Raw genomic sequence first — 12,037 nt, 5'->3', positions numbered from 1 at the left:
GGATCAAGGAATGTGGTTTACCTGGGGGAGGAAGATTTAGTAAATGACAGGTGGAAATATTGAGGTCGATGATGGAGTAGAGAGAGGAGAAAAGGACGGGAAAAATAAAACATTTGAATTGGAACGCTTATAACATGAGGCAGATATCAGCGAAAGGAAATCTCGAGTAGGTGATAGATCAAGTCCACGTACAAACACCAGCACACATGCAGACGCGAGCGTAAAACGATCTAACGATGCTGTACAGTGTCCTAATTAAGTTTCATATTCTGACTTTTTTGACTGCCCTCCGAGACCAACAGCTCCCCTACGAGATCTGCCGGGCCGAAGGTTCCACGTCAGTGGCCAAGGCCTCATGGTCTGCTGAATCACCAGTCGCACGCCAGACCTGCAACAAATTGAAGCAAGAAGCTCAAAAGAAGGAATTCCACTCCAAGATGGAAAGGCATCCAGATGCTGGAATCTGAAACCAAAAGAGAAAATGCTGGAAAATCTCAGTAGGTCTGCCACCATCTGCAAGGAGATAAAAGAGCTGACGTTTCGAGTCTAACTGACCCTTTGTTAAAGACAATAAAGGGGAGAATTAGGGAGTTATTTACACCAGGCTGAGAGAAGGTGAGTCAAGGCTTCTGATGCAAAGGTGATAATGACAGTGCACGGAGAGAGAAAAGGGAGATGAGGAGCCGTGAATGACCAAGGCTGAAGCTAGTGCTATGTGACAAAATATGTGGGGGATGGGTGAAGCAGATGCAAAATTGAAAACAGAGGAGATGCGTAGCAAAGGGGGAAGAGGAGAGGAAAGCTGGATTGACAGTGTGGGAAGCGACAGAATGAGAGACTGTCAAGAAATAAGAGGTACGGTACAGAACAGGGAAATAACACAAATAAAAAGGTAATTAAGATAAAATTATCCGAAGTTGTTTGAATTGCATAACTTCAGACAATTTTACTTCAATATTTTATTGATTTTTTTTATCATTTCACCTGCAATATCATAGAGCCATTAGATAAAACAAAGTCCTCGGTCGAACTCGTTCATTACGAACATATAACCTCAACTGATTCAGCCACGATTGCATGCACTTGACTCAGGTCTCTCTAAACCCTTCCTATTCAAATACGCGTCTAAATTCCTTAAAAGAATTGGAATTGAACCAGACATCAACAGCTTGTCTGGCAAATTTTTGCTGACACGCAACATCCCCTGCATGAAGCCGTTGCTCCTCACTGCATTTCGAATTCTCACTCGACCACAACAGATTTATACCCTCTCGTTCGGCACTGCCCCACGTGATCGAAAAGAACTTATCTACTTACCCGATTCATGCCCCTCATGATTGAAAATCCTCCATAAGATCAGCTCCCAGCCTCTGACGCGCAGGGCAAAATAACGAGAGAGTGTTCAGCCTGTAAACAAATATCGTCTGGAGAAACGTACCTTCAACGATCGCTCACTGTGCTTCTGAAAACTCACAGACCTTTGGTGTCAGGGTTATGTGCTGCTGATAAACTGCTGCGAACCTTATGCTAAATGTATTTGAATTGTAATCTAACAGTGGGATTCTTTCTGCTCTCGAAGGATGAAGTTGTTTTAGAGTCAGCAACAGCGCAGAACTCAGTTGCACGTTTTGCTCAATGCGTCATGTTGCTTATGCACCTTTTCCATTTTCAAATGTAGGATGTAGCTTTCTGTCAGATGCTGTCATCTTAGCAGCTGATCTGACGCTGAAAAACGCTACGGGAAGGCGTGATAACTTGCTAAATATGCTGTCAAACGAAGATTGCAAAAGCAACATGAGTCATTGAGCAAAACGTGCAACTGAGTTCTGCGCTGTTGCTGACTTCGGAAAAGTCAATGATTTTTTTTTGAAAAGCTATGCAACGAAAGGAAATACGACAGACGATCGTGCGATCGATAACAAATCAGAATATGAATAGCCGCTGTGTTTCAGAGCACCAGCAATATAGGCATTTGCTTTCAGCTACAGCTGCGTTTTACGATAAGCTTAGCTAGTCAGAGCGTGGGTTCAATCCCCACACTAACCGTCTCGTTACCTGTGTTGTGTCAAGTTTCGAATCATTTACTTGAACTGTCTGCAAGAACTTGTCACATGATCGATTTAAACGTGTATTTATTCGAAAGACGACCATCGCTGTCATAGAACATCAACTCGTTGGTCCTATGCCGGATCTCAGCTGCGTTGCTGTATTTTCAAACAATGTGTACCACGAAACCACAAAATCACCAAGCAGAAAGCCTCACCGGCGCAATACAACATTTGACAGGGATATACGCACAACTCGATCACCGTACCCATGATGACTGGTGGATGTTGTCTGCAGCAAATCAATCAGTCTCAATTGTTTTCACAAAGAAATGCAAAACATGAAATACACAAAGTATTAAGTCGACCTGGCACAGTCTCGGAGGAGAACCAGAATTCAGGCTTCAATTCACTTCAAAGATTCGTTCAACTCATTTTCCTGGATCTCTGTTACTACATTTCTCGCGACTTCCAGAGGGAATTCATTCGCTTGCTCACCTCTCATGCATCGACACTGGAGTCATCATATCCCCAGCAATATCACAGAGTCATTAATAAAAGCAAATTACTGCAGATGCTGGAATTCGAAACCAAAAGAGAACATGCTGGAAAATCTCAGCAGGTCTGGCACCATCTGCAAGGAGAGAAAAGAGTTGACGTTTCGAGTCTAACTGACCCTTTGTTAAAGATTTTGAAAAAAGGGGAGAATTAGGGAGCTATTAACACCAGGCTGAGAGAAGGTGAGTCAAGGCTCCAGATGCAAAGGTGATAATGACAGTGCACGGAGAGATTAAAGGGAGATGAGGAGCCGTGAATGACCAAGGGTGAAGCCAGTGTTACGTGACAAAATATGTGGGGCATGTGGAAAACAGAGACAAAATGGAAAACAGGGGAGAAGCGTAGCAAAGCGGGCAGAGGAGAGGAAAAATGTATTGACAGAGTGGGAAGCGACAGAAAGAGAGACAATCAAGAAATAAGAGGTACACAACAGTGAGAAAAACGCAAATAAAAAAGGTAAGTAAAATAATTGAAATAAAATTATCTGAAGTTGTTTGAATTTAACAACTTCGATAATTTTACTTCATTATTTTATTCATCTCTTTTATCATTTCACCTGCAATATCATAGAGCCATTAGATATGGACAGCACTGAAAACACAATCTTCGGTCTTGCTCATCCATTCCGAACAGATATCCTCAACTGATCCAGCCACGATTGCATGCACTTGACCCATGTCTCTCTAAACCCTTCCTATTCAAATACACATCCAAATTCCTTAAAAGTATTGGAATTGTACCAGCCATCACCAGCTCGTCTGGCAACTTATTGCAGACACTCACCACCCTTTGCGTGACGCCGTTGCTCCTCACTGCCTGTCGAATTCTTACCCTCCCACAACAGATTTATACCCTCTCGTGCTGCACTGCCCCACCTGAGCGAAACGAACTTATCTATTTACCCGAGAAATGCCCCTCATGATTGAAAAACCTTCATAAGGTCAGCTCCCAGCCTCTGACTCGCCAGGCAAAATAGTGAGAGAGTGTTCAGCCTGTAAGCGTTTGCACCTTTTCCATTTTCAAATGTAGGATGTAGCATGCTGTCTGAAGCAGTCATCTTAGCAGCTGATCTGTCGCTGACAAACGCTGCAGGAAGGCGTGCTAACCTGCTAAATATGCTGTCAAACGAAGATTGCAAAAGCAACATGAGTCATTGAGCAAAACGTGCAATTGAGTTCTGCGCTGTTGCTGATTCTAAAGCAACTGCGTCCTTCGGGAGCAGAAAGAATCCCACAGTTGAGTTCCAATTCCAATGCATTTGGCATAAGGTTCGCAGCAGTTTATCAGCAGCACATAACCCTGACTCCAAAGGTCTGTGAGTTACCAGAAGCACAGTGAGCGATCGTTGAAGGTACGTTTCAACCAGATGATATTTGTCAACATGACAAGCTGCAGCTGAGCTGGTGGCATTGCGATTGAAACTGCATGCATCCGAACATTGGGCTTAATTTTGGATATCAGAGCAAATGGTTAGCTCGAGTGTGCGCGTTCGGAAAAGTCAATTTTTTTTTGTTAAAAAACTTTGCAATGGAAGGAAATACTTCAGACGATCGTGCGATCGATTGCAAATCGGAAAACACATAGCCGCCGTGGTTGTGAGCGCAGGCAATATAAGCCTTTGTTTTGAACAAACGGCTGCGTCGGTCGGTTAGCTCAGCTGTTTAGAGCGTGGTGCTGATAACGCCAAAGTCGTGGGTTCAATCCCCACACTGACCATGTGCAGCGCTCGTTTCGTCAGCTGTGCTTGCTCAAGGTTTGTCATGGCTTTTGCTTTCACCGTCAACAAGAACTTGTCACATGATCGATTCAGATGTGTATTCATTCGAAAGCTGACCATCGCTGTTGTGGATCATCAACTCGTTGATCCCATGCCGGATCTCCACTGCGTTGTTGTTTTTCCAAACAAAGTGCACCACGAAACCACAAAATCACCCAGCAGAAAGCCTCACCGGCGCAATACAACATTTGACAGGGATAGACGCACAACTCGATCACCGTACCCATGATGACTGGTGGATGTTGTCTGCAGCAAATCAATCAGTCTCAATTGTTTTCACAAAGAAATGCAAAACATGAAATATATAATGTATTAGGTCGACCTGGCACAGTCTCGGAGGAGAACCAGAATTAAGGCTTCAATTCACTTCAAAGATTCGTTCAACTCATTTTCCTGGATCTCTGTTACTACATTTCCCGCGACTTCCAGAGGGAATTCATTCGCTTGCTCACCTCTCATGCATCGACACTGGAGTCATCATATACCCAGCAATATCACAGAGTCATTAATAAAAGCAAATTACTGCAGATGCTGGAATTCGAAACCAAAAGAGAACATGCTGGAAAATCTCAGCAGGTCTGGCACCATCTGCAAGGAGAGAAAAGAGCTGACGTTTCGAGTCTAACTGACCCTTTGTTAAAGATTTTGAAAAAAGGGGAGAATTAGGGAGCTATTAACACCAGGCTGAGAGAAGGTGAGTCAAGGCTCCAGATGCAAAGGTGATAATGACAGTGCACGGAGAGATTAAAGGGAGATGAGGAGCCGCGAATGACCAAGGCTGAAGCCAGTGTTACGTGACAAAATATGTGGTGCATGTGGAAAACAGAGACAAAATGGAAAACAGGGGAGAAGCGTAGCAAAGCGGGCAGAGGAGAGGAAAAATGTATTGACAGAGTGGGAAGCGACAGAAAGAGAGACAATCAAGAAATAAGAGGTACACAACAGTGAGAAAAACTTAAATAAAAAAGGTAAGTAAAATAATTGAAATAAAATTATCTGAAGTTGTTTGAATTTAACAACTTCAGACAATTTTACTTCATTATTTTATTCATCTCTTTTATCATTTCACCTGCAATATCATAGAGCCATTAGATATGGACAGCACTGAAAACACAATCTTCGGTCTTGCTCATCCATTCCGAACAGATATCCTCAACTGATCCAGCCACGATTGCATGCACTTGACCCATGTCTCTCTAAACCCTTCCTATTCAAATACACATCCAAATTCCTTAAAAGTATTGGAATTGTACCAGCCATCACCAGCTCGTCTGGCAACTTATTGCAGACACTCACCACCATTTGCGTGACGCCGTTGCTCCTCACTGCCTGTCGAATTCTTACCCTCCCACAACAGATTTATACCCTCTCGTGCTGCACTGCCCCACCTGAGCGAAACGGACTTATCTATTTACCCGAGAAATGCCCCTCATGATTGAAAAACCTTCATAAGGTCAGCTCCCAGCCTCTGACTCGCCAGGCAAAATAGTGAGAGAGTGTTCAGCCTGTAAGCGTTTGCACCTTTTCCATTTTCAGATGTAGGATGTAGCATGCTGTCTGAAGCAGTCATCTTAGCAGCTGATCTGTCGCTGACAAACGCTGCAGGAAGGCGTGCTAACCTGCTAAATATGCTGTCAAACGAAGATTGCAAAAGCAACATGAGTCATTGAGCAAAACGTGCAATTGAGTTCTGCGCTGTTGCTGACTCTAAAGCAACTGCCTCCTTCGGGAGCAGAAAGAATCCCACAGTTGAGTTCCAATTCCAATGCATTTGGCATAAGGTTCGCAGCAGTTTATCAGCAGCACATAACCCTGACTCCAAAGGTCTGTGAGTTTCCAGAAGCACAGTGAGCGATCGTTGAAGGTACGTTTCAACCAGATGATATTTGTCAACATGACAAGCTGCAGCTGAGCTGGTGGCATTGCGATTGAAATTGCATGCGTCCGAACATTGTGCTTAATTTTGAATATCAGAGCAAATGGTTAGCTCGAGTGTGCGCTTTCGGAAAAGTCATTTTTTTTTGTTAAAAAACTTTGCAACGGAAGGAAATACTTCAGACGATCATGCGATCGATTGCAAATCGGAAAACGCATATCCGCCGTGGTTGTGAGCGCAGGCAATATAAGCCTTTGTTTTGATTGAACAGCGGCGTCGGTCGGTTAGCTCAGCTGGTTAGAGCGTGGTGCTAATAACGCCAAGGTCGTGGGTTCCATCCCCACACTGACCATGTGCAGCGCTCGTTTCGTCAGCTGTGCTTGCTCAAGGTTTGTCGTGGCTTTTGCTTTCACCGTCTGCAAGAACTTGTCACATGATCGATTCAGATGTGTATTCATTCGAAAGCTGACCATCGCTGTTGTGGAACATCAACTCGTTGGTCCCATGCCGGATCTCAGCTGCGTTGTTGTATTTCCAAACAAAGTGCACCACGAAACCACAAAATCACCCAGCAGAAAGCCTCACTGGCGCAATACAACATTTGACAGGGATATACGCACAACTCGATCACCGTACCCATGATGACTGGTGGATGTTGTCTGCAGCAAATCAATCAGTCTCAATTGTTTTCACAAAGAAATGCAAAACATGAAATATATAATGTATTAGGTCGACCTGGCACAGTCTCGGAGGAGAACCAGAATTCAGGCTTCAATTCACTTCAAAGATTCGTTCAACTCATTTTCCTGGATCTCTGTTACTACATTTCCCGCGACTTCCAGAGGGAATTCATTCGCTTGCTCACCTCTCATGCATCGACACTGGAGTCATCATATACCCAGCAATATCACAGAGTCATTAATAAAAGCAAATTACTGCAGATGCTGGAATTCGAAACCAAAAGAGAACATGCTGGAAAATCTCAGCAGGTCTGGCACCATCTGCAAGGAGAGAAAAGAGTTGACGTTTCGAGTCTAACTGACCCTTTGTTAAAGATTTTGAAAAAAGGGGAGAATTAGGGAGCTATTAACACCAGGCTGAGAGAAGGTGAGTCAAGGCTCCAGATGCAAAGGTGATAATGACAGTGCACGGAGAGATTAAAGGGAGATGAGGAGCCGCGAATGACCAAGGCTGAAGCCAGTGTTACGTGACAAAATATGTGGTGCATGTGGAAAACAGAGACAAAATGGAAAACAGGGGAGAAGCGTAGCAAAGTGGCAGAGGAGAGGAAAAATGTATTGACAGAGTGGGAAGCGACAGAAAGAGAGACAATCAAGAAATAAGAGGTACACAACAGTGAGAAAAACTTAAATAAAAAAGGTAAGTAAAATAATTGAAATAAAATTATCTGAAGTTGTTTGAATTTAACAACTTCAGACAATTTTACTTCATTATTTTATTCATCTCTTTTATCATTTCACCTGCAATATCATAGAGCCATTAGATATGGACAGCACTGAAAACACAATCTTCGGTCTTGCTCATCCATTCCGAACAGATATCCTCAACTGATCCAGCCACGATTGCATGCACTTGACCCATGTCTCTCTAAACCCTTCCTATTCAAATACACATCCAAATTCCTTAAAAGTATTGGAATTGTACCAGCCATCACCAGCTCGTCTGGCAACTTATTGCAGACACTCACCACCCTTTGCGTGACGCCGTTGCTCCTCACTGCCTGTCGAATTCTTACCCTCCCACAACAGATTTATACCCTCTCGTGCTGCACTGCCCCACCTGAGCGAAACGAACTTATCTATTTACCCGAGAAATGCCCCTCATGATTGAAAAACCTTCATAAGGTCAGCTCCCAGCCTCTGACTCGCCAGGCAAAATAGTGAGAGAGTGTTCAGCCTGTAAGCGTTTGCACCTTTTCCATTTTCAAATGTAGGATGTAGCATGCTGTCTGAAGCAGTCATCTTAGCAGCTGATCTGTCGCTGACAAACGCTGCAGGAAGGCGTGCTAACCTGCTAAATATGCTGTCAAACGAAGATTGCAAAAGCAACATGAGTCATTGAGCAAAACGTGCAATTGAGTTCTGCGCTGTTGCTGACTCTAAAGCAACTGCGTCCTTCGGGAGCAGAAAGAATCCCACAGTTGAGTTCCAATTCCAATGCATTTGGCATAAGGTTCGCAGCAGTTTATCAGCAGCACATAACCCTGACTCCAAAGGTCTGTGAGTTTCCAGAAGCACAGTGAGCGATCGTTGAAGGTACGTTTCAACCAGATGATATTTGTCAACATGACAAGCTGCAGCTGAGCTGGTGGCATTGCGATTGAAATTGCATGCGTCCGAACATTGTGCTTAATTTTGGATATCAGAGCAAATGGTTAGCTCGAGTGTGCGCGTTCGGAAAAGTCAATTTTTTTTTGTTAAAAAACTTTGCAACGGAAGGAAATACTTCAGACGATCGTGCGATCGATTGCAAATCGGAAAACGCATAGCCGCCGTGGTTGTGAGCGCAGGCAATATAAGCCTTTGTTTTGACCGGACAGCTGCGTCGGTCGGTTAGCTCAGCTGGTTAGAGCGTGGTGCTAATAACGCCCAGGTCGTGGGTTCAATCCCCACACTGACCACGTGCAGCGCTCGTCTCGTCAGCTGCGCTTGCTCAAGGTTTGTCGTGGCTTTTGCTTTCACCGTCTGCAAGAACTTGTCACATGATCGATTCAGATGTGTATTCATTCGAAAGCTGACCATCGCTGTTGTGGAACATCAACTCGTTGGTCCCATGCCGGATCTCAGCTGCGTTGTTGTATTTCCAAACAAAGTGCACCACGAAACCACAAAATCACCCAGCAGAAAGCCTCACTGGCGCAATACAACATTTGACAGGGATATACGCACAACTCGATCACCGTACCCATGATGACTGGTGGATGTTGTCTGCAGCAAATCAATCAGTCTCAATTGTTTTCACAAAGAAATGCAAAACATGAAATATATAATGTATTAGGTCGACCTGGCACAGTCTCGGAGGAGAACCAGAATTCAGGCTTCAATTCACTTCAAAGATTCGTTCAACTCATTTTCCTGGATCTCTGTTACTACATTTCCCGCGACTTCCAGAGGGAATTCATTCGCTTGCTCACCTCTCATGCATCGACACTGGAGTCATCATATACCCAGCAATATCACAGAGTCATTAATAAAAGCAAATTACTGCAGATGCTGGAATTCGAAACCAAAAGAGAAAATGCTGGAAAATCTCAGCAGGTCTGGCACCATCTGCAAGGAGAGAAAAGAGTTGACGTTTCGAGTCTAACTGACCCTGTGTTAAAGATTTTGAAAAAAGGGGAGAATTACAGAGCTATTAACACCAGGCTGAGAGAAGGTGAGTCAAGGCTCCAGATGCAAAGGTGATAATGACAGTGCACGGAGAGATTAAAGGGAGATGAGGAGCCGCGAATGACCAAGGCTGAAGCCAGTGTTACGTGACAAAATATGTGGGGCATGTGGAAAACAGAGACAAAATGGAAAACAGGGGAGAAGCGTAGCAAAGCGGGCAGAGGAGAGGAAAAATGTATTGACAGAGTGGGAAGCGACAGAAAGAGAGACAATCAAGAAATAAGAGGTACACAACAGTGAGAAAAACGCAAATAAAAAAAGGGAAGTAAAATAATTGAAATAAAATTATCTGAAGTTGTTTGAATTTAACAACTTCAGACAATTTTACTTCATTATTTTATTCATCTCTTTTATCATTTCACCTGCAATATCATAGAGCCATTAGATATGGACAGCACTGAAAACACAATCTTCGGTCTTGCTCATCCATTCCGAACAGATATCCTCAACTGATCCAGCCACGATTGCATGCACTTGACCCATGTCTCTCTAAACCCTTCCTATTCAAATACACATCCAAATTCCTTAAAAGTATTGGAATTGTACCAGCCATCACCAGCTCGTCTGGCAACTTATTGCAGACACTCACCACCCTTTGCGTGACGCAGTTGCTCCTCACTGCCTGTCGAATTCTCACCCTCCCACACCAGATTTATACCCTCTCGTGCTGCACTGCCCCACCTGAGCGAAACGAACTTATCTATTTACCCGAGAAATGCCCCTCATGATTGAAAAACCTTCATAAGGTCAGCTCCCAGCCTCTGACGCGCCAGGCAAAATTGTGAGAGAGTGTTCAGCCTGTAAGCGTTTGCACCTTTTCCATTTTCAAATGTAGGATGTAGCATGCTGTCTGAAGCAGTCATCTTAGCAGCTGATCTGTCGCTGACAAACGCTGCAGGAAGGCGTGATAACCTGCTAAATATGCTGTCAAACGAAGATTGCAAAAGCAACATGAGTCATTGAGCAAAACGTGCAATTGAGTTCTGCGCTGTTGCTGACTCTAAAGCAACTGCGTCCTTCGGGAGCAGAAAGAATCCCACAGTTGAGTTCCAATTCCAATGCATTTGGCATAAGGTTCGCAGCAGTTTATCAGCAGCACATAACCCTGACTCCAAAGGTCTGTGAGTTTCCAGAAGCACAGTGAGCGATCGTTGAAGGTACGTTACAATAGCCGCCGTGGTTATGAGCGTCGGCAATATAGGCATATGCTTTGAACCGGAGCGTTCGTTGGTTGGTTTGCTCAGCTGGTTAGAGCGTGGTGCTAGTTACGCCGAGGTCGCGGGTTCGTTCCGCAATCTGACTATGTGCAGCGCTTGTGTTCTCAGCTGTGCTGTGTCAAGGTTTGTCGTGGCTTTTGCTTTCACCGTCTGCAAGAACTTGTCACATGATCGATTCAGATGTGTATTCATTCGAAAGCCGACCATCGCGTTCATGGAACATCAACTCGTCGGTCCCATGCCGGATCTCAGCTGCGTTGCTGTATTTCCAACAAATTGTCCCGCAAAATCACCAATCAGTAAGCCTCACCAGCGCAATAAAACATTTGACAGGGATAGACGCACAACTCGATCACCGTACCCATGATGACTGGTGGATGTTGTCTGCAGCAAATCAATCAGTCTCAATTGTTTTCACAAAGAAATGCAAAGGGACAATCGGGACATGAAGCCAGAGGAAGTAGGTGAGGTCTTCAATGAATACTTCCCATCTGTATTCACACAGGAGCAAGGCATCGTAGCTCGGGATTTCAGTTGGGATGGTGATTTTCTCAAACATATTACGATCAATAAGGAAGAGGGATTTTATGTTTTCACAGGCTTAAATGTGGAGAAATCCCCAGTGCCCAATTGAATGTATCCCACGCTGCTATGGGAGGTAAGGGAGGTGATTGCTCGGGCCCTGGTGGATATATTTAATACTTTGCTGGCCACTGATAAAGTGTGGAATGACTGGAGGATAGCTAATGTGGTTCCTTTGTTCAAGAAGGGCAGCAGGGATAGGCCAGCTAATTACAGAGCAGACAGTCTGACAGCAGGGGGAGAGAAATTGTTGGGAACAATTCTGAGGAACAGAATGAATCAAAAATTGGAAAGGCTGAGATCGATTTGGGATACTCATCATACATTTGGTAGAGTAAGATCCTTTCCCAAATTCAGCTGAGATTTATATTTGAAATTATGATTGAGAATTTTGATGATGGCTGTGCAGATGATGTGGGTTACATGGAGTTCATTACATCGCTTCACAAGATCCCATATAGAAGGCTGGTGCAACAGACCAATAGGATCCAAGGCAATTTGGCAAACAGGATCCACAACTGGTGGAGGGCTGTTTTTACAATTGAAATTCTTTCACTAACGGGTGTACCACA

General features: G+C 44.1%; 3 non-coding genes across 3 annotated transcripts; all 3 read left to right on the top strand.

Annotated features, from left to right (window-relative positions):
• Window positions 1-4,245: 4,245 nt before the first annotated feature.
• Window positions 4,246-4,319, top strand: trnai-gau (transfer RNA isoleucine (anticodon GAU)). Its single transcript has one exon. It is a non-coding gene; the product is annotated as a tRNA-Ile (tRNA).
• Window positions 4,320-6,534: 2,215 nt separating this feature from the next.
• On the top strand, window positions 6,535-6,608 carry trnai-aau (transfer RNA isoleucine (anticodon AAU)). The gene has a single exon. It is a non-coding gene; the product is annotated as a tRNA-Ile (tRNA).
• Window positions 6,609-8,823: 2,215 nt separating this feature from the next.
• Window positions 8,824-8,897, top strand: trnai-aau (transfer RNA isoleucine (anticodon AAU)). The gene has a single exon. It is a non-coding gene; the product is annotated as a tRNA-Ile (tRNA).
• The last annotated feature ends 3,140 nt before the right edge of the window (window positions 8,898-12,037 follow it).

This window comes from Hemiscyllium ocellatum, unplaced genomic scaffold (genome assembly GCF_020745735.1).
Source record: "Hemiscyllium ocellatum isolate sHemOce1 unplaced genomic scaffold, sHemOce1.pat.X.cur. scaffold_262_pat_ctg1, whole genome shotgun sequence".
Lineage (NCBI taxonomy): Eukaryota > Metazoa > Chordata > Chondrichthyes > Orectolobiformes > Hemiscylliidae > Hemiscyllium > Hemiscyllium ocellatum.
The sequence above is the reverse complement of the archived record's forward strand: the minus strand, read 5'-3'. Positions and strand labels throughout refer to the sequence as shown.